Source organism: Triplophysa dalaica, chromosome 5 (genome assembly GCF_015846415.1).
Source record: "Triplophysa dalaica isolate WHDGS20190420 chromosome 5, ASM1584641v1, whole genome shotgun sequence".
NCBI classification, from domain to species: Eukaryota; Metazoa; Chordata; class Actinopteri; order Cypriniformes; family Nemacheilidae; genus Triplophysa; species Triplophysa dalaica.
This window is the reverse complement of record NC_079546.1, coordinates 593,667-617,504: the sequence shown is the minus strand read 5'-3', so window position 1 is coordinate 617,504 and position 23,838 is coordinate 593,667. Positions and strand designations below refer to the sequence as shown.

The 23,838-nt window shown below is 40.7% G+C and overlaps 1 long non-coding RNA gene across 3 annotated transcripts; it reads left to right on the top strand.

The window, feature by feature from the left end:
- The first annotated feature begins 127 nt into the window (after positions 1-127).
- LOC130420882 (uncharacterized) lies at positions 128-19,131 on the top strand. Of its 3 annotated transcripts, none has more exons than XR_008906727.1 (5): positions 128-913; positions 13,153-13,236; positions 15,664-15,752; positions 18,404-18,457; positions 18,578-19,131. It is a non-coding gene; the product is annotated as an uncharacterized LOC130420882 (long non-coding RNA). The 3 variants fall into 3 exon arrangements; XR_008906728.1 differs by lacking the exon at positions 128-913 and adding an exon at positions 11,402-11,682; XR_008906726.1 differs by lacking the exon at positions 128-913 and having other exon boundaries at positions 12,585-13,236.
- The last annotated feature ends 4,707 nt before the right edge of the window (positions 19,132-23,838 follow it).

Here is a 23,838-nt window from a genome sequence, read left to right as displayed (position 1 = left end):
TTACCATCGTTTACTATGTTTTCTACAAAAAACATGATTTTCAAAACCATGGTTATTTTGTTATAACCATTGTTTTACTTCAGTGACCATGGTTTTTAATTTTAACTATAGTAAAACCATGGTCAATTTTCGTAAGGGATTGCATTCCACTCAGTGGTCTAGTTATTTAAGGGATGTTTGGACAAATGCAGTAGGTCATTCCAGTATTTCATGTATACAGAACGTCACATACTGTGCACAGTATGCGTACCACAAGTTCATGTGTGGTGGTATGAACACAGGCTCTGTTACACTCACAGAGAAAAGCTCTCAGCTCCTGACATTAATCAGACACTTTAAACATGACTGTGTAATATAAGCTTGTGGTGATAAGGATTTTAATTAAACATCCCATATTTTTGGGTTCGAGAGATAGACCGTAAGACTCGCACAAGAAATCAATCGGGTTATAACAACGTTTGCGTTTCATGTTTGCTCTTTTAAAGGTTGTTATCATCACCATCTTTTCACAGGATATAAAAAGGTGAGCTGATCCGGTAGTTACGATGTCGTTAATGTTAGAAAAGCTCCAGGAACACTCAGCCCGAGCCATTACCCATAATTCACAGAAGGCGCATATGCATTTGTAAATTCTGTATTTTTTCCAATGCCAAAGCGTCAGCACACATTTTTACAATAATTATTAAATTAAAATGAATTGCAAGATGTATAGCCGAATTTATCACTCAATGCGTACATTTTAAATTGCTTTTGACCAAAGAACGCTGTTGTCTACAGATGAAAGGTCCTTAATATGATGGGAGAGTAGGACCCCCCAAAGCAATCCAAATTTAAAGAGTGGCCTAGAGGGGCTTTCTCAGTGAACGTCTGAAGTGTCAGAGGGATTCTGCTGGATCACATCCGACACGGCAGGGTAAGTGTCCTGAGTGTTTGATGGAGCAAAGCCATAGATTTCACACTGATGTGGCCGACCGTAAGTGCCTCTCAAAAGAGCGTCTAGAATGCTGATGGACCTTTCTCCGTCTGATTCTCCTTCATCACACACACCTGCCTCGTTCATGTGACGCACACGTGAGACATTTCAAATGACCACAGTCTGATTGGCTGATTGTTATGTGTAGATCCGTTCGTCAGTTCGATAAGTTCACAGATAGAGGTCAACCAGTCAGACTGCTTGCACTTGGGTGCACTGGTCATTCAAACGGTGTGTTAACTAGGTAGGATGCCCACATGTTAACACCCAACGTGATCGTTGTAGCCGACACCAACACTTTCATTCTCTCAAAAGCTCATAAACTATGCAGGCGTTCATTATTTTCACATAAAGGGTTGGAGAGGGAGACTGTGGGCAGCACTGAACAAAAAAGACCATTACATAGAAAGTAACTTGTCTCTTTAATAGAGAACAAGAGGGCAATCTTCAGATGTAGAGATCATAAATTCTCCGTCTCGTCTGTATCTCCAGCCCACATATCTGGTAATCCGGTTACAATGGGTTAAGTTGTGTGTCTCCACCAAACATCATCTCGGTCAATGCAAGCCTTTGTACTGTTTATTGTATTGGAACCATGGGAGAGAGATTTTTGTGTGTAAATGAGAAAGAGAGAAGTGTGCACAGGAGCATAATGGAATAAAGTCCTTAAAAAAACAAGAAGGAGTTTTAATGTCTAATTTATATGCACAAAGCCTCAGGCTATTTAAGTTCAGCATTTTCTGAAGTGGGAATATTTTCACGTCAAAAGCTCAGCTGAATGTGTCAGGGGGAGTAAATAATAATTTAAGGTTATGAAGGAGTTTGTGTATTATAATGGACTGCAGCGAGTCATTTATTTGGGTGAAGGCGTCTAGAAAGAGCATCAGGTTGTTAATCATACTTGAATTAATTTGTCAAAATTCGCTGGAGTTTCTCTAGATGACATTTTACTGAGTTAAGCTCCGCCCCTTCCACCACCCTTTTTAAGATAAGTGGGTTTGAAGAACAGACGGATATGTTTGTGTGGCACTAGTCAATACAAATCTGCATGTGTTAAATAGAACACAATAATGCAAAACAGAAAAATGTTTAAACAATAAAGGATTCTTGCATGAGCAGGTTGTCTTCATCATTACTTGATAGACACATAGCTTTGTGTTAGTTCTTAGCTTTGGTGCTTGCGAGGACGAGATTTTTCAAAGTTTCCCATTTTCCTTTCATCAGATTCTACCTGTGTGTTTTTTTTACTTTGTCAGATTCTCCTTTTCCATTTCCCATTCTGAAATCTAATCGGGTAGAAATTTCAATCATGCCGAAGACCATCAAAGCGGTCGGTAGTAGGACACTCTTCCAGCAAATACACACAGAGGACTGTCAAGGTATAATAGGCTTTTTCTGTCGAAGTTGTCAGCTAAAATACTAACATTAGACGTCCTGTGTTATCTGAGGCCAGATATCAGCAGATGCACACTGTTTCTCTAACCATCTTTCATTTATTCAAGAAAACGAGACGGGGGTGTGTAAGGTGATTGAGTTCAGGGCCAAACAGCCACTCTTGAAGGATGTCTCTGTTATTTTCCCTGTGGCTTCTGATTCCTTTCAAAAGAGAGATGTTAAGAGAGACTTCTATATCACACATCTCATGTTTGAAGATGAACATTATTGGTCTCATTAAAAATGAGAAGGAAACGTAGAATAAAAAGTAAGAAAAGTAAGACATATAGTTTGGTGTTTAAAGGAACAGTTAACAGAGAATAACATTTGACTGAAGAAAACTCACATTAAATGAGCTCCTAAATGTGAAATTAAAGCTCCATAAATTGACATAAATAGTTATTTTTTTGTTTTATGAAAAGATATATTTAGAGTCAGAGGTTTACAGAATGATGACAGAAATGTAATTTTCACGTAAACTAACCAAAGTGTAATTTTGCACCCTTAAAGAAACACTGTAGTTCACCTAAAATAAAAGTTCTATCATTTATTCATTCTCATGCTGTTAGAAATCTGTTTATGACTGTGGAACACAAAATATTCAGAGAAATGTCTCAGGGGTTCTCTGTCCGTACAATAGAAGTCAATGGGGTCAAGTGTTGTTTGGTTACCAATGTTCTTTTGACAAAGTGAGTGTTTGCCTAACCCTAACCTTAACTACATCACAATGTCTTGTACAAGAGAACTTTATAGAGCATTTCTTTTATTGATCCATTCTTTTCATTTCTTTGTGTACATTCCGGTGTGACTGAAGCGTGTAGCTATGGTGTCCGTATGGTATTTTAAATCTTAGATAAAGATAAATGGTAATAAGACCAATCATATTGTTTTATTGATTCCTTTTGTCTTGCCTGTTCTTTGGAGCTTCCTAGTGAAAGTTGCCGACTGCAAACAGGAAGCCAAATTTATCCCAAACATGGGAGGGGAGGAGCTTACTGGATGACAGTGTTGAGAATGTTACTTTAGTGTTATTGGTGACGCATGTCTTTTAAATGTTCATTGGTTTCATGATGAAAAACAGAGATTGTTAAAGAAGATCCACATGCCAATGGAGGCATGTACAATGATGTTGGAGATCATGTAAATGTTTATGTGAAGTTGTGGCGAATGTGATAACAACTGGAGTATTGTCATCATTGGTCAGTTTGAATTTAAAGGGAGGGGCCTCACCTATAAAAGCCCAATGCTGGAGCAAAGCGAGAATTTGCAAGAATGTGAGGTATTAATTGTTTGTTTGAGATTTGTTTTGTGTTGTTTTTCCCACTTCATCACTTTTGTTTTTGTTTGGAGACAACTGGATGACTTTTGGTATTGCCACTATTTGGTGCATGGCTGAAAATCCAATTAAAATACCTCAAGAGACTTCAGAGTTGTTGTGCTTGTTTTGCTGCCTTTATTGTTCCTGCTAAGGCCGGCTAAACTCCAGTGCTTTAAAATCATCCCCATTCCAAACCTTTGTTTATCTCAGCTAGCTTCACATGTGAACTTGTTTGTGTCTGTCATGTTGATCTGTTTGTGTATTCCGCCCCCACAAGACCATGATGGATGTAGTGATGCTTGAGAGACACTAGTGGCTGATGGACTCCGCTCTGAGCCTCTTTTTTGACCAATGCCTTTGACGGATGCCTGACAACCACGAGACTGATGATTCAAATAGTGATAGGTACGTCCATTTTTGGTCTTCAAAATTTCAATGTGGTCCACCAGGGAATAAAGATCAAAGGCGTCTGAAGAAAAAATCTTTTCATAGAAACCAGAACACAGTACACACTTGGTCTCTGATGGTTTAGAGCGAATTGTTGACCTGTTGGTAAGTGTGAAATGAATATGTGTATTTCTTATCACCCAGAACTTTGGCTGAGTGACAAAGACATTTAGCAGAAGAGACGTAAGAGAGTAATTTTGTGAGTGTATTCACGCATCTCAGAACCTTCATTTAGACTTGTTTGGATCTGTGGTTGTAGAAAATAAGTGTCTATTGGATTTTCACAATGGACCTGCTGTTTTAAACTCAAAAGCAAGATCTCCCGCAGCTATACTTTTAAAACATGAGTCACACGCTCGACTATTGATCAAGGCAATCGACTTGAAATAATTAAGGCAGTTCAAACCTTACCCTGTTAGTCATGAAACAGAATTGCAGCATTATGTATATCTGTGTGTGTATGCAACGTATAAACATTAGAGACAATCATATAAATTATAATAATTGCCCATTATGTTGTATTTTGGTTAAAATCCCTTCAAATCCAATCTTTATTAGGTAGGTGCATTTAAAGGCAAGTTTCCCACTGGTGAATAACAGGACTGTGGTGGCATTTACATCATTTCCACATTATTTAAGATTCTGCATCATTACATTGCAAGTTTTCCTGCACCTCAGGGAATCACAGTGATAAATAGCCCAAGGGTTTTTGGCTTGTCTACTCTTGCTGCATTCCCAGACGGCTGGAGAAAACGAAATGTGTAACAAAATGTATGACCTATAGCAGAACTTGCACCTTCAGAATTCCAAAGCCAACCTTTATATGTTAGTGGGGACCTAAACCTGAATGCACACCAAATGGGGAGCCGTGTCACTGTGGGGACCAAAATTGTACTGCTGTACAGGTACTGCTGTTGTTCGGTTACCAACATTCTTCAAATGATCTTCTATTGTGTTTCGCAGAAGAATGAAGTCATACACGTTTGAAATGACAAGACAGTAGTTTATGGGTGAACCATCCCTTTAAAACAAATCTAAGGTCTACAAGATAGCTTCAAATAGGATTGCCTTACAGGATCGATATCGTTCGTTCGATTGTGCTGATGCTACGAAATGTGCAATATAAGCACAGATGAGGATGAATACTGCAAGCTTGTTTTATGTTGTTATCAATGTTACCGTTTCACAATTGGTCGCACACTTGCATGCATGCGTCTTTTGTGTTTCTGCACCATGATTTCCAATTTAAAAACATATTGAGGCAAACAAGCAGCTCTGGTCTAGATAAGGGCTCTTGATACAGCTCCATCCTTCAGATGTGGCCGCACAATATATCTCGTCATATAAACGAGAAACACGTGTGTTGAGCATTCTCGTACTTTAATGGCAGAGCACCTCAAGCATCCCTCTCATGGCACGACGTGACCTCCATATGTCCATCATTGCATGGAGATATCAAATGAAGTTGACTAGCCGGAGGAATGTGCCGGTTTTGCGTCAGTAACTGGCAGGACAAACGCAGGAAATGTGTGTTTGTTCAATTGCTTATTTTAGATCAGCGTCTAGTGTTTGCCTTCTGTAGGTGTCAGTGGAGCTAACCAGTAGTAGATAACCAGGCGCTGTGCATGCTCACATGGACCGCTTTTCAAATTGTAGATTTAAATGAGATATGAAATCCAGCAATCCACAGAATGTAAACATTATTATCAAATACAGAAGCAATATTTAAAACGTGGATTTGTGCATCAGCAAGAGTTTTTAATACCTCCCTACAGAGATTTCACAACATGACAAGCACAATTTATGAAAGAAAAAACAGAAAAGTGTATCATTGAGAAATCCTTTATTACATGTTTTATCTGTGGTTTTGTTTTTCTCAAACATAATGAAGGAAATACAGGCAATGTTTAGTGAGGATCAAGCAAACGAGATGCGTGCAAGCGAAGTGTTTTGTGCTGAAATACAGTGCACGAAACACTCGCAGATGTGTCGTGAATCGGTCCCTGAAGCTTTCGCATCGTTGCAACAGATGAGAGAGTTTATTCAAAAGTTCTGCTCTGAAGTTTTACAAGTCCTTCTTTTAAGCACCCCAGATGAGAGGCATTAGTCTCTATGATCCTGACTGAACTCTCAACTCATGCTTTTCAAGGGTAGAACTCATTATAACCCTGTTTAATCAGTTGTCCAAATCTTGCATGACTTGAGAAGAAGGTTTCAATGAAATACTGCAAAAAAATGCCAAAGTAAATATCACTTTTTAAAATAGATAAAGAAAACAACTTGTGCCCAGAAAAAGCGTGTTGGGAAATTCTGTCGTCATGTATTGTCTCTCGTGTTTCAAACTCATATGGCTTTGGTCTTCAAGACATTGTGCTCCTCGTTCTCTATAAAAAAAGCACTTAGTGACCAGGGGCTTAAAAGTCCCCTAAAAGTAATCCGTATATATTTATATTCTACATTATGTCCTTTGAACCGTGTGGAAAAACAGACCAGTAGCCTTTACTTCCTGAGAATGTTTTTTGTGTTCAAAATCTTCCCGTATAAATGTGCTCTCATTAGGATTTAAGAGATTGAGGGATTTGTTTGAGATCATTTACAGTGGAGACAGAATACACAAATAAACTTGCATCGTTTCCGGTATCATCACTTTTATTACCTGTATTTCTACGTCTTCCGTCCCTAACAATGATTTGACATGGCGATAAAGTTCTTCTGATTCTGATAATCACATGTTGGTGATCGGTGGATTTTCAAGGTAAACAAAGAAGAAATGGCACAGACGCACCAAATTTGGTCGTTGTGGGCCAAAAGAATGTTGTCGGGTCTGATTATTGTGTTTAAATTGTGTCAGTCACAGCAGCAAGTGCAGGGTTGGATGTCTGGTGTTCAATCAAAAATCGGCCTCAACATAATGGCACGTCTCACAATCTTTCAACAAGCTTTTAGGTTTTTCTAAATAATAAGTTCAGGAGTGCTAAAAGCCTTTTCCTTGTTGTATCTTTTTTTTTGGTTGTCAAAAGTCACTTATCCAAATCTCTGTCTTTATTATTAGCTTTAAAAATGCATCTGAACATTTGATTACAGTGCTTAAATAAGGGTGGGGGGGTTTGGTCATGAGAGCATTGTTGTACTTTGCTTATCACAAGTATTTATTCCAATGTATCATTTTTGGAGGCTCTATTGACAGAAATGCTCTATAGTATACATGCGTATAAAGATCTTACATAATGAAGCGTTATGTTAGCATTAGAATTAGCTAACATGGGTCCCCTTGCATAGACTTCAACTTGTTGTTGTTTTCTACAGTACCCCTTAACTGACAAACAGGTATACAGAGCGTGTTTTGTAAGTACGTTATCTCCTTTGGCAAAGAAGCAAACACGCGATGACATCTTAGTCCTGTTTGAAAGAGAGAGATGTAGTGAACCGTTGGTTGCAATTCGCAACCTCACCACTAGATGCCGGTACATTTCTTAAAGATAAAAACTGTATTTATATAAATTTATTATAAAAGCTTGCATTCAATCTCACGTAGTGTAATGTAAACTTGTATATAAAGTATAAACAGTCAGTCATTGAGAATCACATTTTGCTGTCATTCTTAAAACTCTAATTTGTTCTCTATCATTCTACTAAATCACCTAAAGACTCACTCTTATTGTTTTCCATTAAGAACCACTTCATCCATTAAATTAAAATCCATTATTGCATCTGAAACACGGTAAGAACATCATCTAAAACACTTTCAACGAGGGAAAACCTTGACAAAACCCTTTCATTCTAACTATAAAGCATGCTGTCTTCTACTTTTTAATAGTAAAAAGTCAAACTTTAGGGATTTATTGTAAAAGAGGAACAGAGATGTCAGTCGAAGTGTTCTCCTGATCGTTTATTCTGACGATGGCTATAGGGGTTGCTACGACAACAGCGATAGCACTGTATTGATTGTAATTCTCTGCTGAACTGGGTTTTGGACGAGTTACACTAGTTTCTATTGCTGACAAACCAGAACCTGTGGCTCCAAATCTCTTTAATCTGCTAATCATGTACAGCATGCCTGCAACGGCTTCAATGTGTGTAAACGTTGTTTCACATTTCTGTCACCAAGCCATGTGCTTATTTGTGACTAATCTGGGATTGAATATGAGTCGGCAATATGAGAGAGTTGTGTTTCCAAATACAGACGGCAGCTTGAGATTTATATATTTTGGAAGCTTTAGATTGTGGATTAAATGTATTTTGTTTCTTGAATTCGATTTATTTTATTCCCCTTTTGTAGTTAATTTAAACGAGCTGCTCCAAAGGTCCATCTGTGATTTTTAGTGGATGTACCATATGATGTCTGCCCCCCTTAAGGCCACAAAGGTCCCATGAAAAGTAACCACGTAGTTCATAAACAAGGACATGTTTCACTGCATCTGACAATCATAAAGTTTCCAAATGTTTTGTCTTCATTTTGAAAAGTTGAACATTGTTTAATAATTTAACTTCTTTGCAAAAACTCTGCAAAACATGTTGTGGATTACTTCACAAGATGTTAACACAGGTCCAGCAACACTTCTGGTTTCATTGTTTTTTTATTTACATATAGAATTCATTCTCAAAGATCTGCATTTAATATTCTGAATCGTGTTGGTCGTATTCTGTTTTAAACTTTAGCGCGGCAAAAAAATGAAACAAGAAGTTCTCTGAATTGGTTTATAATGACATTTGAAGTCACAACAAGGAAAGAAACGCTCTCTTTATTGAGTATTTTTCTAACCTTAGGTTGAGTCTGTATATCGTCTTACCAGTGTTTCAGGAGCGTCCTGAAAAAAAACATAAACAGCCTATAAAAGTTAACAAATCATTGCAGCAAAAATAAAGGAAATGAAAATTGTAAATTAAAACGTGCCCCGGAGGCATCCATGGTGTTGATGGACACGTATAGGACTGAAGATGTGGTCTTGAAACAACATTCCAGTCGGACAAACATTGATGACTTCTCAAAGTTTTATGTCGGAGGGGAATGACAGTGTCATAGTTGTTCAAGCCCTAAACATAACCCCGAAATCTGATTGGTCACTAGAAACTTTGTTCTAGGACCGCGTCCTACTTGGCAAAATTACGGTCACCGTGTATTCCCTGCCGTTCGGGATGGTCCTCGTGTGCAGAATCGTGGGTCAGGGATCACGCAACCGTGCTGGGAATGGCCAAATGTGGGAATGTGTCACCAAGCTGTTGATGTGGGAAAGTGTGGAGGAAGACGGAGTGGAAATGTGGGATAGAAGGAAAGAGATGGAGATTAAAAGAAAGCGGAGAGCATCAAGAGACGTGGACATGTGGGAGAAGGGGAACGCTTGGATTTGGGTTTGATTTGGTGCTTTGGGGAATGAGATTCAGCTGGTGGGGAGTACAGGGTCTCACACAAACACACATTCATCACCAACTCAGTAGGGATTCTCCACGCAGGCTGTCTTCTCCTGATCATCAAAGCATGTGGTCTGTAGAGAATGCCTCCCTGCCCAAAATGCTCTGAGATTACTGTTCACATCATCATTAAACAGTCTGAAACCTGCTTGGTATTAATGTGAATCGGGCAGCTCAGATGTGTTTGCCCAAAGCTTCTTTAATCCATTGATGTTTCGGCTTTCAATCTTCTAAATGCCTAATAATCTATAGACCTGTGAGGTTATTTAAGGGCATCTTAATGGACTGTACTAGGCTTTTATTGAGTTGCAAGCAATTACCAAAAACTAATAGTTTAAAACTAAGCAAAGGCAAAGTTGTACACATGTGTGAGGATGTACAGCATAAACGTTTATTTTAATAGGTCTGTAAAAGAATTTGAGTTTAGTATCTCTTAATATTCCTTTTGATGACATTTTACATTTTTCAATGACTTGCATGAGGCAGGACTTTTTTTACCTTGAGTAAATTATAAAGGTTAAAGACAATAATAATTAGGGTTGCAACAATAAATCGAAGTATCGAATATCACAATATAAAAGCCTGTAAGTATCGCAGATGTATTAAGATTTACTGTAAAGCTGGCAATATATTTTTTTAACCCAGTATCGTTTATCGCATCGAATCATGAGCTGAGCATATCATTGCCCACCTAATAATAATAATAATAATAAACTAAATAAACAAATAAAAAGGATGACATGTTATTGATGGAAAAAATATGAAATAAACAAAAAGCGTATAACTAAAGTACTATCTATGTTATATTTAATATAAATTATTATATTATCTAATGTATTGCGCATTCACTCGTATGCATACATGCAATGTTGCTTCTAGGCAACAGACACATGGAAGCAATTCTGCATAACAATAATTATATGTATTTAATTTAATTAATAATTACCGTGACTCTTGTTAAAATAGAAATAGATTTTCTTTGAGCAAGATTTTCTTTGCCATTTTTATGTATTATGTGCTTGCAAAGTATAAAAAAAGGTTTGTTTCCCATAGACAAAATTGTGCACAATACACATAATTTTGCAGATTCTATTTTTCGAATCTTTAGCCTTGATAAAACAAATATTTACATGCCCAGCTCTTGGTTTGTTCAAGTTTAATTACATTGAACAGTTTTTAATTTAATGTTTCTTCACTTAAATATTACTAATATTTCCATATGTAATTGTATATAGAGTCTTTCAATCTTGCACACTCAGATGCATTTAACATGACTTCTGTTTGATTTGTTTCAGCTGTGACCGTGTCTGTTTTTATAAAGGGATCATCAGTGCTGTCAAACAGGAGATTTGTTTAGAACGTGCTTGCCTCTGGTTTATATCATGACAATTGATCCCTTGGCACTGTTAAGAATTAATTACATTTATAAAACAAAATGTCCTCAGGGTCTATTTGTCAGCAAATTAGATCTTCTATATATAGACAGAGAACGTAGATCCATATGCACCAATGCATCCATTCACAAGACCAGCCAAATATAGTCTAGTAGAGCTAATGGTCTGTTAATAGACATTCTGGAGAGTCCATGGTCTGTTGTGTGAGCTCATGTCTTCACATATATGATCCCTATTTTATTAGACAGGCTTGACATTCACAGACCAGAACTTATCCCAGATTACCTATTGCACTCTCTGTCTCTCTCTCTGTCTCTCTCTCTGTCTCTCTCTCTGTCTCTCTCTGTCTCTCTCTTCTCTCTGTCTCTCTCTCTCTCTCAATGATTGTTAAATGTTTTTATCGGTCAGTTGGTTGATGGTGATTGTGACTGTGTGTGCGTGTCTTCCGTGCTTTTATTAATGGTTCCTCGGGGCAGGAAGAGCAGTGATATCAATGATGTGACCAGACTGCCAAGCCTGACATCTCACACACATGACGACGAGCTTGTAGACGTGTAGCTGTTCACACTCATCTGTCCCACTTCCAAACAGTCACGTGCACCCAAACGAAAATAGCCCCAGTTTATGAAGGGAACTTTCTTCTTGCGCATGAACTGATAAAATCATTTATCCATCTATCCGTTGCCAGCAGTACACCAAATGTTCAGGTGAGTCTTAATAAAGATGCCCTCATGTCTTTGAGGACCTCTCTATCTATATCAGTGTATGTTTGTTATGTTTAATAGTACATTATATTATAGTATATTATAGTATATTATAGTAGGATAGTATATTATAATTAAACAATAAGAGATAATAGTCATTTGTCTCTTCCAACTGCAGTCTGTTCTCATTGTTTTAAACATAAACCATAATAAATTTAGATTATGAATTAGTTTGAAGATAGCAAACAGTTGTGTAGGTAATTTTGCAAACGTAATACACAATGAATGGATTTAATAAACAAATGTAGCCAAAAAATTATAAAACAAAAACATCTTAATTGAATTTCAAAGGTTTTCAAAAGACAGCAGGCATCAAACCTGTTTTTGCTTTCGTTTTGAAGAGCTCGCCCTCAATGTATCTGTGTTGTTTAGTCTGTACAGACCTCTTGAAACCAGAGCTGGTTCTTCTGAACGCCGTGTTTTAACAGGGTGGTCCGCGGCACATGCCAAACCTTATGCTGCCGGTGCCTTTTAGGGAAAAGGTGATTTTGTTGAAGCATTCTATGAAGACCAAAATGTTTTTCTGATTAGAAGTCATGATGTTACTTAGCATTGTGTCTCTCACCACAGTTATTATCTTGGTTGTTATCTGGAAGGTTTGCTCGGCGTGTAAATCAATACGGTGATAAAAGCAGCACTGGCTGATCTGGGATCAAATTGTGATGGATTAAACTCTTGCTCTTCAAGTTCATCAGGCGGCTAAACATGTTAACTCAAGCTGTCGTATAAATATGGATGGAAAATCCTCACTCCAGTGTTTGAAATACACCGAGAAACACTGCTGACAGCATCTGTCATCGGTTTGTGATTCAGAGAGGACAGATCCATGGCAGGTTTGTTGCAGAAGCAGAAAGCTTCATTTAGCCGGTAATCGTTTCCAGTTTGAAAGGTACAGACAGACAGATTTCGCAACCATTTGGAGATTCCTGGTTTATTGTGTCTCCACGGGCTCCTGCGCATGCTTTGTTCGGCACATGGGCTGTTTATTTACGTTCCATGTTGTTGTGATCAAGAGCACTTGGAGTGAAGAATGACAGATCGTGTTTAGGAGCTAGTTCTCGGAGAATATTTGTGGGATGGCACAAGGAGATGCAGGGGGGACATCTGTCAAAAATATGTGTGATATTTGAGAGTGGCCCCTTCTCATTGTTTTGTCTCATTTTAATCCATTTTAAGAAGTATTCTAAATATTTAAGGTCACATTGGATGTTCAACTCTTGTGTCTTTTAGGTAATCGTCTCTTCACCTTGCTTCTTTTCACCTTTGTCGTGCCTTGTCATCTTGTCTTAAACATTACAAATATATCAAAATTGTCTTTTTTTAATACTTTAGCATTCTCTACAAAGGGCAAATGAATATTTAGACTGTCTCCAAATAGCGTGATGTTCTGAAATGTTCCTCCATCTCATCCAGGTCTCTCCCACCAATCAGAACTCATGATGCCCTACAGGCATCTAACTTCACAAACACATTTTACATGTTGTCATCGGCACTGAAGTAAGTCTTTTATTTTATTTTCACAGACGTGTATGTGTGTGTGCACTTGAATAGACGAATGGAAAAAAGGTATTCTCCAAAGCGGACATTTGCAGAATACTTCGGAGCTTATATGTTCAAAGAAACCATTGAAATCTAAAAATAAGGTTTAAATAAGACAAAACTAAATAATTAGGCAAAAAAGAAAACGACATATAATGAAATACATGTTTGGAATTGGAAGTTAGGCATAAATTAACAACAATGTAAACAAAAATGTTTTGTCATACAGTCATTATCCTTCCTGCCTAATTAAGCTTCTGCTGTAATTAATTTTCATCGCCTTCTTAAATTCTTCTCAAAGCTGAGCTTCAGTTTACACTACAAGCACTCGCCTTACACAACATGCATACTAAATAAATCTTACATAATGTGTCTTCTAAATAAAGGACAAAAACATCAGTTTTCAGTACATTTACAGAAATCTATTGTTATTTTTTACAAATGTTTCACATATGATGTAAAAAAAATCTTCAAATTGCAGTAAAAATGATAATTTTACATTAAAAAATTGTTGGTTGACCATTTTTTACTGGCACCCCATCTGCTGGATTTATTTACAGGATTTATTTACAGTATAATTTAGAAAATATGTAAAAAAATGTTTTCTGCCGGGAAATAACCGTTATTTTGACAGGATTGATTTTAGATTGACCACATTTACATGGACAACAATAATCTGATATGAACAGGATTAAGCTAATACTCTGATTAAGTAGTGAGCATGTAAACACAGTTTTTTGATTGGCTTAATCCATCTAAACACAAATGATAGGAAACACAAATGGAATTAAGCAGGTGGAGTAGTCCTGTTTTAGTGACATTATTGAAGTGTGGTATAGACATCTATCTACACACCTTAATCTCACTATTACCGGCGCGTAGGAACTTTGGCGGCACATTGCGACAGGTCACACAGTGGACAGACGTTTTCGTTTACGGCAAACAACAAATTCAAGCAAGAAAGCAAATTTTTGTTGATGCATGAAATGATGGAGGGAACGTCGAACGGCGTCGCTTAGAGACGTCATGACGTATGCATTTAATCTAACTATGTAGTGTCACATGTAAAACAATAACATGAAAGGTATTCTCTTAAAGCAACTCATGTAAACACCTTAATCCTATTAGTTTACTCAGAATAAGGCAAATAATTTGATTACTGACATCCATGTTAATGTGGTCAGTGCAGGACATCACTTTTGGCCCCTACTATAAAATCACCTCACAGGTAGTCTGTAGTGATTCTCATAATAATGTCAACAGCCCCTTCACACACAAAAGCATATTTAGTGTATATACTGTACACTAAACTGCTGATTTTTCTATTTATAGAGACAAGAGAGATACGCCCTGGCCTAGCGTGATACTAATCTACTGTACGTGTCACCACATGCTCCATTATAATATTGACACAAACAGGAAATTGCTCAGATGGTTGACCATAATGCATCGCCGCTTTAATGAATCTGATATTCCCACAACCTCGTCTCTAGGCCAATAAATGGTGCCCTTTCCCAGCATGCATCACTGTTTAAATACCACTTTTTCTATCATTGGATTGCTCTGAAAATAAGGGATTGATAGCACAAAGAACGTGGCAGGATGCACTGCAGGAAGGCTTTCATAAGAACAACGGGGGTTGAGGTATTCTTCTGTCAACATCTAGGCGACGTGTCATTTGTGTGTATGAGTGAAATAGAGAAGAAAGGACAGATAGTGATACCTCGGCGCTTGCTTGACAGTGCATAATTAATTTTCTTTATCTTTTGGCTTCAAACATAAAAAGCGACTACTTCGTTCCTGTCCTGTTCATCCACTGAGATAAATTCATATGAGATTTAATTGCATTCAGTTCATATTTTTAAAGACAAACAAACCCCCTAAATATATGCATATAAAGTGTATGTATCAAAGTGCTGAATACAGGTTTTGTTGTGTGGAAAGATATGTTTAACTTGGACGTTCTCTCCGTGGCTGTCTGCTCATTTCGTTTCTGTCACTTCCATCACTTTCAATGTTTGTATTTAGCTTTTCTTTTGGTCTCCAAAATTTCTTTCAGTAATTTATTCTCTCACTTGTGTTGTCAAGGAATGCACACCTGGGGTTAAATTTCAGTGCTATAGCCTACAATTTAATGTGAGGGAAAGATTTATCCATTCAAGGAATAGCTAAAAAAAGATTTAAACCGCCCAAATGTGTATTCATTCACTCAGAGTGTTCTAGTGTGGGTCATTTAAATACATAATGCAAGTGTTGAACAAATGGGTTTGTGTTGGATAGGTTCAGGATTAAACAAATGAAACAGGACACAGGAGGCCTTAGACATGTCAGACAAGCAGGCCGTGGCGTGAATGAGCGCTGACCCTTGTCGTTTTGACCCAACAGGTCGCAGACAGTCTGAAACACTCCAGACCTTCAACATACAAATCATACAGAATTTCCTGACAGTGGACTTGCTCCAGTCTCCTACACGGGTATGTTAATTCACTTACGCAATGCGTAAGGCTTTGTTAAAATCTATTGTGTTTCGTTATGTAAATGTACTTTAAAGTTCCAGTGTTTAGAGATTTAGCAGCATCTAGTGGTGAGGTTGTAAATTGCAACCAATGGCTCACTTCACTCCAATAGAAGCACTATGGTGACTGACACAGCGCTAAGATTTCATCACATTTGTGCTATTTTCCCGAAGGATATATTTACGAAACACATTCGTTAGCAGTTTGTCCGTTAAGGCCTTCTGTACATGGTGAATTCCATATAAGGGGACTCGCGGTGTAGAACGAGCTCATTTTACAGTAAAAAAAACATAACGCTTCAGTATGGAAGGACTTTATACACCTATGAACACATAGTTGTGTATATCATATTGCAGGTCCTCCAAAACATGACACACTGGACCTTTAAGTCACTTTGGATAAAAGTATGTGCCAAATGTCAAATGTAAATAAATGTGTGCTATCAGATCATTCTGGTTATCTCAAATCTTCCCTGTGGAAGAGATCGCTTTCATTTGTTTAGGCATTAGTTCATAAACCTTTTCCCTTAGTTTAATCCCTCTTTCCTTTTTAATTTCCTCTTGAGGAGCTTTCCAATGATATTCTTACATATAGTTCTTTTCACCTTTCTACGTAATTCTAAAGAATAATCTACAGAGAAGAGATGATATGAAACAAGGTATGTCTATTTGCTTCTTCAGTGTATCTTGTGTCTTGGAAAGATTTATACATCACACAAATATGCATTGAGATAAATATTATAACAATCCGTTTGCTCTAATCGTCCTTCTGCACAGAAATTTCCAATTCATATTCTGTTATTTGCGTGATCTGCTGTCATTTCCGCTGTTTTGTAAGCACATTACACTGTCTGATGGCTTACTTCTTCTTTATTAATGTAAAAATGAGCTGAATGAATCTGTGTGGGTTATTTTCCACATTCCCATAATGCAATTTTTAATTAACTGTATTCGTCTCATTCAAGCACGCTAAGACGTCCTGGCGCCCTCTACTGGTAACTTCTTCGATGCACCACTTCTGCACTCCTGTTCACATTCTCTTTGACCGATATACAACAAGTCTTATATAACTGTTTATTAGGACCTAAAACATCTTGAAAATGTGACCGGAACATGTCACACGCATTCACATTCTCACCACACTCGGGCCCCTTCCTGCAGAGCCACGCAGGATTTCCGAGCCCGTCGTCATGGCAGCAGAGATCGGGGGCCATGGGCTCTTATTCTGATCAGGCCACCAGGATGAGGGATAGTTAATGAGGTTACACAGCAGGAAATGGTCGTGTGGGTGAAAGAAGGAAAAAGAAGAGACACTGCTAGTCAGGGACGGTGATATGAATCTCCTTTATACTCTGACCCGGGGCTCGAGCTACACTAAGAATGATGGCATGGAAAGAAAAGCCTAACGTGACTTTCGAGTCACAGAGGTCAGAGGATGACATGGATGGAGATGTCATGCAACTGTCTGCCGAGCTACCGGTGTGATCTGCCGGGGTAATAACTACAGGAAACATTAAATACAGTGCTTAAGTGACCTGAATAGCCTTCCCAGACGGTCTGGCGAGACGGCTCTGAAAGGATCGAATCCCCTGTAGCTATTGTCTACTGATAACCTACTTTTCCAGTTCTGTCAAAATATGCTTCACGCAAGTTTAATGGTGCACCCAGTCTTTAAGAAATCCCCACATCACCTGCTTTTATCACTTTAACACTTAGCGATAACTTGTACGCAGCTGCGACATGATCATCATTTTTAGCAGATTATTGTGTTGGATAAGAACATCTAAGAGAAGAAAATTGTGTTAGGGAAGAGAATGTATCGCTGGACACACTGTTCTGTACATCAGTACCGTGTTTACTTTAAGCCATGTTTGTCCTCACTGTAATGAGAGCTGTGTAATGACTACATGCTAATGGTGTGTTTCCCATGACCAAATAAGGGAATGTGTTTACGTTGAAAGTCTTTTGTGTGTTGAACGATAAGCTTTAGCAGGAAACTATACAATAAACAGAGAACTGATCCCATGGAGACTCGGGTTCTCTTTCTACATGTTATAGGTCTCCAATAGGGTACTTTAAAGGTCCAATATGTCCTTGTTTGGAGGATCTAAATGCAATGTAATACACATAACTATGTCTTCAGAGGTGTATAAAGACCTTAGCGTTATGTTTTTACTACCTTAGAATGAACCGTTTATATCTACATGGAATTCCTTGTGTTGTTTACAGAAGCCCTATTGACAAACGTGTTTCGTAAATGTAACGTGACAACATATTAGTTTTGTGTCAGCCACCGTACGCCTCGAAGGGGAGGGGGAAGAAAGCCATTGGTTGCAATTCTCAACCTCACCACTAGATGCAGCTAAAATCTCCACATGGCTCCTTTAAAGGCACTTGTTCTAAACCTGTATGACCTTCTTTTATGAAACTGAAAGATTTTTCCAAAAAATCTGCCCCTGATTACAGCTGTCAAATTTTACTCACACTTCCATACACGTTTCATACTTTACTTGAGAACCAACAACTTATCCTCCCAATTCTGAAAATGTTTATTCATTAATGAGATTTCATCTTTTTAATCCCTTCTGTGTGTTTTTGTCTTGATTTCAGAGATGTAAGCCTGAGTCAGGTTTTTCATCCTTTGATAAATTGCTTTTGCTTCTTGTAAGCATAAACATCATTATATTTTCAATCAACATATTATGCCATTCAATTTGAGGTGTTAGTAAAACATTCAGGTCTCCTTTAGATTTTCTTAATGCAATCTGCTTTCTTTTGTCGCAGACAACGGGAGAAGATGTGAACTACACATTAAACCTACACATCAGGACTTCAGCAGTGCTGAGAACAAAATGTTCTGCTTGGCTTTGATAGATGGCTCAATGAAAGCAGACGTAAATATATACTTTCACACACTAAACTAATAGCTCAGACGCTTCATCATCACAGAGCAGAGACATTACTTCTACACTCATCTGTTCAATGGGCGGTGGAGGTGCCCAGGGGACCAATTGTGTCCTGTTTATATAGAATTGAGCGTTTTGTATGATGCCCAAGAGAAAAGATTACACCTAATCCATTAAATCACCCAAAACAACCTCTGATGTCTAAAAATACATGTATGTGTTTGTAAATGCAGTACCAGAGTCTGGGTGTGCTTAGTGATTACAGTCAATAAACATTTCCTCAATTGAAATATGTATGTGTGTTGTATAAAAAGTTTCCTACCTTGATGATGAAAAAAAATCTTAAATAGATTCATAACCAAGTAAAGATAAGTTTATATAGGATGTTCAATTTGACAAGCTTTACTACCTCATAACACAAACATACAGACGTAACTGAAACTATGACATCTGCTGATATCTGTTAAAGAATAATGAGATAGAGAGAGAGAGAGCGAGAGGGAGAGGGAGAGCGAGAGCGAGAGCGTGAGAGAGAGAGAGAGAGAGAGTGAGGGTGAGAGCGAGAGAGACAGCGAGAGAGTGAGAGAGAGAGGGTGAGAGAGAGCGAGAGAGTGAGAGAGAGCGAGAGAGTGAGAGGGAGAGGGTGAGAGCGAGAGAGAGAGAGAGAGAGAGCGAGAGAGTGAGGGTGAGAGCGAGAGAGAGAGAGACAGCGAGAGAGTGAGAGCGAGAGAGTGAGGGTGAGAGCGAGAGAGTGAGGGTGAGAGCGAGAGAGAGAGAGACAGCGAGAGAGCGAGAGAGACAGCGAGAGAGTGAGAGAGAGAGGGTGAGAGAGAGTGAGAGCGAGAGAGTGAGAGCGAGAGAGTGAGGGTGAGAGCGAGAGAGAGAGAGACAGCGAGAGAGTGAGAGGGAGAGGGTAAGAGCGAGAGAGAGAGAGAGAGACAGCGAGAGAGTGAGAGAGAGAGGGTGAGAGCGAGAGAGAGAGTGAGAGAGAGCGAGAGAGTGAGGGTGAGAGCGAGAGAGCGAGAGAGTGAGGGTGAGAGCGAGAGAGTGAGGGTGAGAGCGAGAGAGAGAGACAGCGAGAGAGTGAGAGAGAGAGGGTGAGAGCGAGAGAGAGAGTGAGAGCGAGAGAGTGAGAGGGTGAGAGCGAGAGAGAGAGAGAGAGAGAGAGAGCGAGAGAGTGAGGGTGAGAGCGAGAGAGAGAGAGACAGCGAGAGAGTGAGAGCGAGAGAGTGAGGGTGAGAGCGAGAGAGAGAGAGACAGCGAGAGAGTGAGAGGGAGAGAGAGAGGGTGAGAGCGAGAGAGGGAGAGAGAGAGGGTGAGAGCGAGAGTGAGAGAGAGGGTGAGAGCGAGAGAGAGAGTGAGAGAGAGGGTGAGAGAGAGGGTGAGAGCGAGAGAGAGAGAGAGCGAGAGAGTGAGAGGGAGAGAGAGAGGGTGAGAGCGAGAGAGAGAGTGAGAGAGAGAGTGAGAGGGAGAGAGAGGTTGAGAGAGAGGGTGAGAGCGAGAGAGAGAGAGAGAGAGAGAGCGAGAGAGTGAGAGCGAGAGAGACAGGGAGAGAGCGAGAGGGAGAGGGTGAGAGCGAGAGAGAGAGTGAGAGAGCGAGAGAGTGAGGGTGAGAGCGAGAGAGAGAGAGACAGCGAGAGAGTGAGAGGGAGAGAGAGAGGGTGAGAGCGAGAGAGAGAGAGAGCGAGAGAGGGAGAGAGAGAGGGTGAGAGCGAGAGAGAGAGTGAGAGAGAGGGTGAGAGCAAGAGAGAGAGTGAGAGAGAGGGTGAGAGAGAGGGTGAGAGAGAGGGTGAGAGAGAGGGTGAGAGCGAGAGAGAGAGAGAGCGAGAGAGTGAGAGGGAGAGAGAGAGGGTGAGAGTGAGAGAGAGAGTGAGAGAGAGCGAGAGAGTGAGAGGGAGAGAGAGGGTGAGAGCGAGAGAGAGAGAGCGAAAGAGTGAGGGTGAGAGCGAGAGAGACAGCGAGAGAGCGAGAGGGAGAGAGAGAGGGTGAGAGCGAGAGAGAGAGAGACAGCGAGAGAGACAGCGAGAGAGTGAGAGGGAGAGAGACAGGGTGAGAGAGAGGGTGAGAGCGAGAGAGAGAGTGAGAGAGAGGGTGAGAGTGAGAGAGAGGGTGAGAGCGAGAGAGAGAGTGAGAGAGAGGGTGAGAGTGAGAGAGAGAGGGTGAGAGAGAGCGAGAGAGTGAGGGTGTGAGAGAGAGAGAGAGAGAGAGAGTGAGGGTGAGAGAGAGAGGGTGAGAGAGAGGGTGAGAGCGAGAGAGAGAGTGAGAGAGAGGGTGAGAGTGAGAGAGAGGGTGAGAGCGAGAGAGAGAGTGAGAGAGAGGGTGAGAGTGAGAGAGAGAGAGCGAGAGAGAGCGAGAGAGTGAGGGTGTGAGAGAGAGAGAGAGGGTGAGAGTGAGAGGGTGAGAGAGAGCGAGAGAGTGAGGGTGAGAGCGAGAGAGAGAGAGACAGCGAGAGAGTGAGAGCGAGAGAGTGAGGGTGAGAGCGAGAGAGTGAGGGTGAGAGCGAGAGAGAGAGAGACAGCGAGAGAGCGAGAGAGACAGCGAGAGAGTGAGAGAGAGAGGGTGAGAGAGAGTGAGAGCGAGAGAGTGAGAGCGAGAGAGTGAGGGTGAGAGCGAGAGAGAGAGAGACAGCGAGAGAGTGAGAGGGAGAGGGTAAGAGCGAGAGAGAGAGAGAGAGACAGCGAGAGAGTGAGAGAGAGAGGGTGAGAGCGAGAGAGAGAGTGAGAGAGAGCGAGAGAGTGAGGGTGAGAGCGAGAGAGCGAGAGAGTGAGGGTGAGAGCGAGAGAGTGAGGGTGAGAGCGAGAGAGAGAGACAGCGAGAGAGTGAGAGAGAGAGGGTGAGAGCGAGAGAGAGAGTGAGAGCGAGAGAGTGAGAGGGTGAGAGCGAGAGAGAGAGAGAGAGAGAGAGAGCGAGAGAGTGAGGGTGAGAGCGAGAGAGAGAGAGACAGCGAGAGAGTGAGAGCGAGAGAGTGAGGGTGAGAGCGAGAGAGAGAGAGACAGCGAGAGAGTGAGAGGGAGAGAGAGAGGGTGAGAGCGAGAGAGGGAGAGAGAGAGGGTGAGAGCGAGAGTGAGAGAGAGGGTGAGAGCGAGAGAGAGAGTGAGAGAGAGGGTGAGAGAGAGGGTGAGAGCGAGAGAGAGAGAGAGCGAGAGAGTGAGAGGGAGAGAGAGAGGGTGAGAGCGAGAGAGAGAGTGAGAGAGAGAGTGAGAGCGAGAGAGAGAGAGAGCGAGAGAGTGAGAGCGAGAGAGACAGGGAGAGAGCGAGAGGGAGAGAGAGAGGGTGAGAGCGAGAGAGAGAGAGTGAGAGAGCGAGAGAGTGAGGGTGAGAGCGAGAGAGAGAGAGACAGCGAGAGAGTGAGAGGGAGAGAGAGAGGGTGAGAGCGAGAGAGAGAGAGAGCGAGAGAGGGAGAGAGAGAGGGTGAGAGCGAGAGAGAGAGTGAGAGAGAGGGTGAGAGCAAGAGAGAGAGTGAGAGAGAGGGTGAGAGAGAGGGTGAGAGAGAGGGTGAGAGCGAGAGAGAGAGAGAGAGCGAGAGAGTGAGAGGGAGAGAGAGAGGGTGAGAGAGAGGGTGAGAGTGAGAGAGAGAGTGAGAGAGAGCGAGAGAGTGAGAGGGAGAGAGAGGGTGAGAGCGAGAGAGAGAGAGCGAAAGAGTGAGGGTGAGAGCGAGAGAGACAGCGAGAGAGCGAGAGGGAGAGAGAGAGGGTGAGAGCGAGAGAGAGAGAGACAGCGAGAGAGACAGCGAGAGAGTGAGAGGGAGAGAGACAGGGTGAGAGAGAGGGTGAGAGCGAGAGAGAGAGTGAGAGAGAGGGTGAGAGTGAGAGAGAGGGTGAGAGCGAGAGAGAGAGTGAGAGAGAGGGTGAGAGTGAGAGAGAGAGGGTGAGAGAGAGCGAGAGAGTGAGGGTGTGAGAGAGAGAGAGAGAGAGAGTGAGGGTGAGAGAGAGAGGGTGAGAGAGAGGGTGAGAGCGAGAGAGAGAGTGAGAGAGAGGGTGAGAGTGAGAGAGAGGGTGAGAGCGAGAGAGAGAGTGAGAGAGAGGGTGAGAGTGAGAGAGAGAGGGTGAGAGAGAGCGAGAGAGTGAGGGTGTGAGAGAGAGAGGAGGGTGAGAGTGAGAGAGAGAGGGTGAGAGAGAGCGAGAGAGTGAGGGTGTGAGAGAGAGAGAGAGAGAGAGAGTGAGGGTGAGAAAGAGATTTGCTTTGTGTGCTCATTGTTAAATGCAAATAAAAACAAAATGTTGAAAACATCTCATTTCTAAGTCACTTTTATTGCTGGAGAAACAATATTCAAATTGTAACATAAATATTTACTTTGTTATTATTTGTTTTACTGTGTGTTGGTTTGAAGTAAATGTGTTCGGAAAGGATCCTGCCATCCTGTCCAGACAAATTAATCCAATTAAAACGAAAATTCATTCCGATTGGCATTTCAATTAGACTTCATAATTGAACGATGATGTGATCCAGTGCCCTTGAGGACACACACAGTTTATTCTGTAAACTGATCTCACATCAGTGTTACAGCAATTAGTCCACCTGCTGGTTTTCTATTCTCTATCTCCCTCTGCTGACACAGCATGATATAATCCTGTTTGGTGTGAGAGAACAAGTGACCCATGAGCACATGCTTACACCAGTAATGCGCCTTATCGCGGGAGTCAGACACTAGAAGCTAACTTCACATTTACTGCAGTTACACAAGGATCCCAATAGAGGGCAGAACGGCACTTTCCAAAAATATTTGGTGCCTGAAAGGCATTTGAAAAGCAGCCTTGCGGGGTAAAAAAACAGTACAGAAATAAAATAAATATATATACACATAAATATTGCAACATTTAAAGAGGTTTTCTAACTGTAAAAAAATTAAACGTCTTCAAATAACGTCGTGAATTAATCCCATGGAGAACGTTGTAGCGACGTGTTCTCGTCTTCAGATGATCTGGACACCGGTCATTTGATTAATGAATTCTATTTACGTTATTGTATGTAAAATGTATGATCAGAGTAAAATGTGTTATAATGTCAAGACGAATGCAACAAATCAGAATTCTGACAGCTATAAAACAGGAGTTTGAATCGATACCAAAACTAATGTGCGTTTCTATTTATTTAGTGCGCGCATCTGATGTGTGCGTGCACGCGCCTTCTATGATCTAC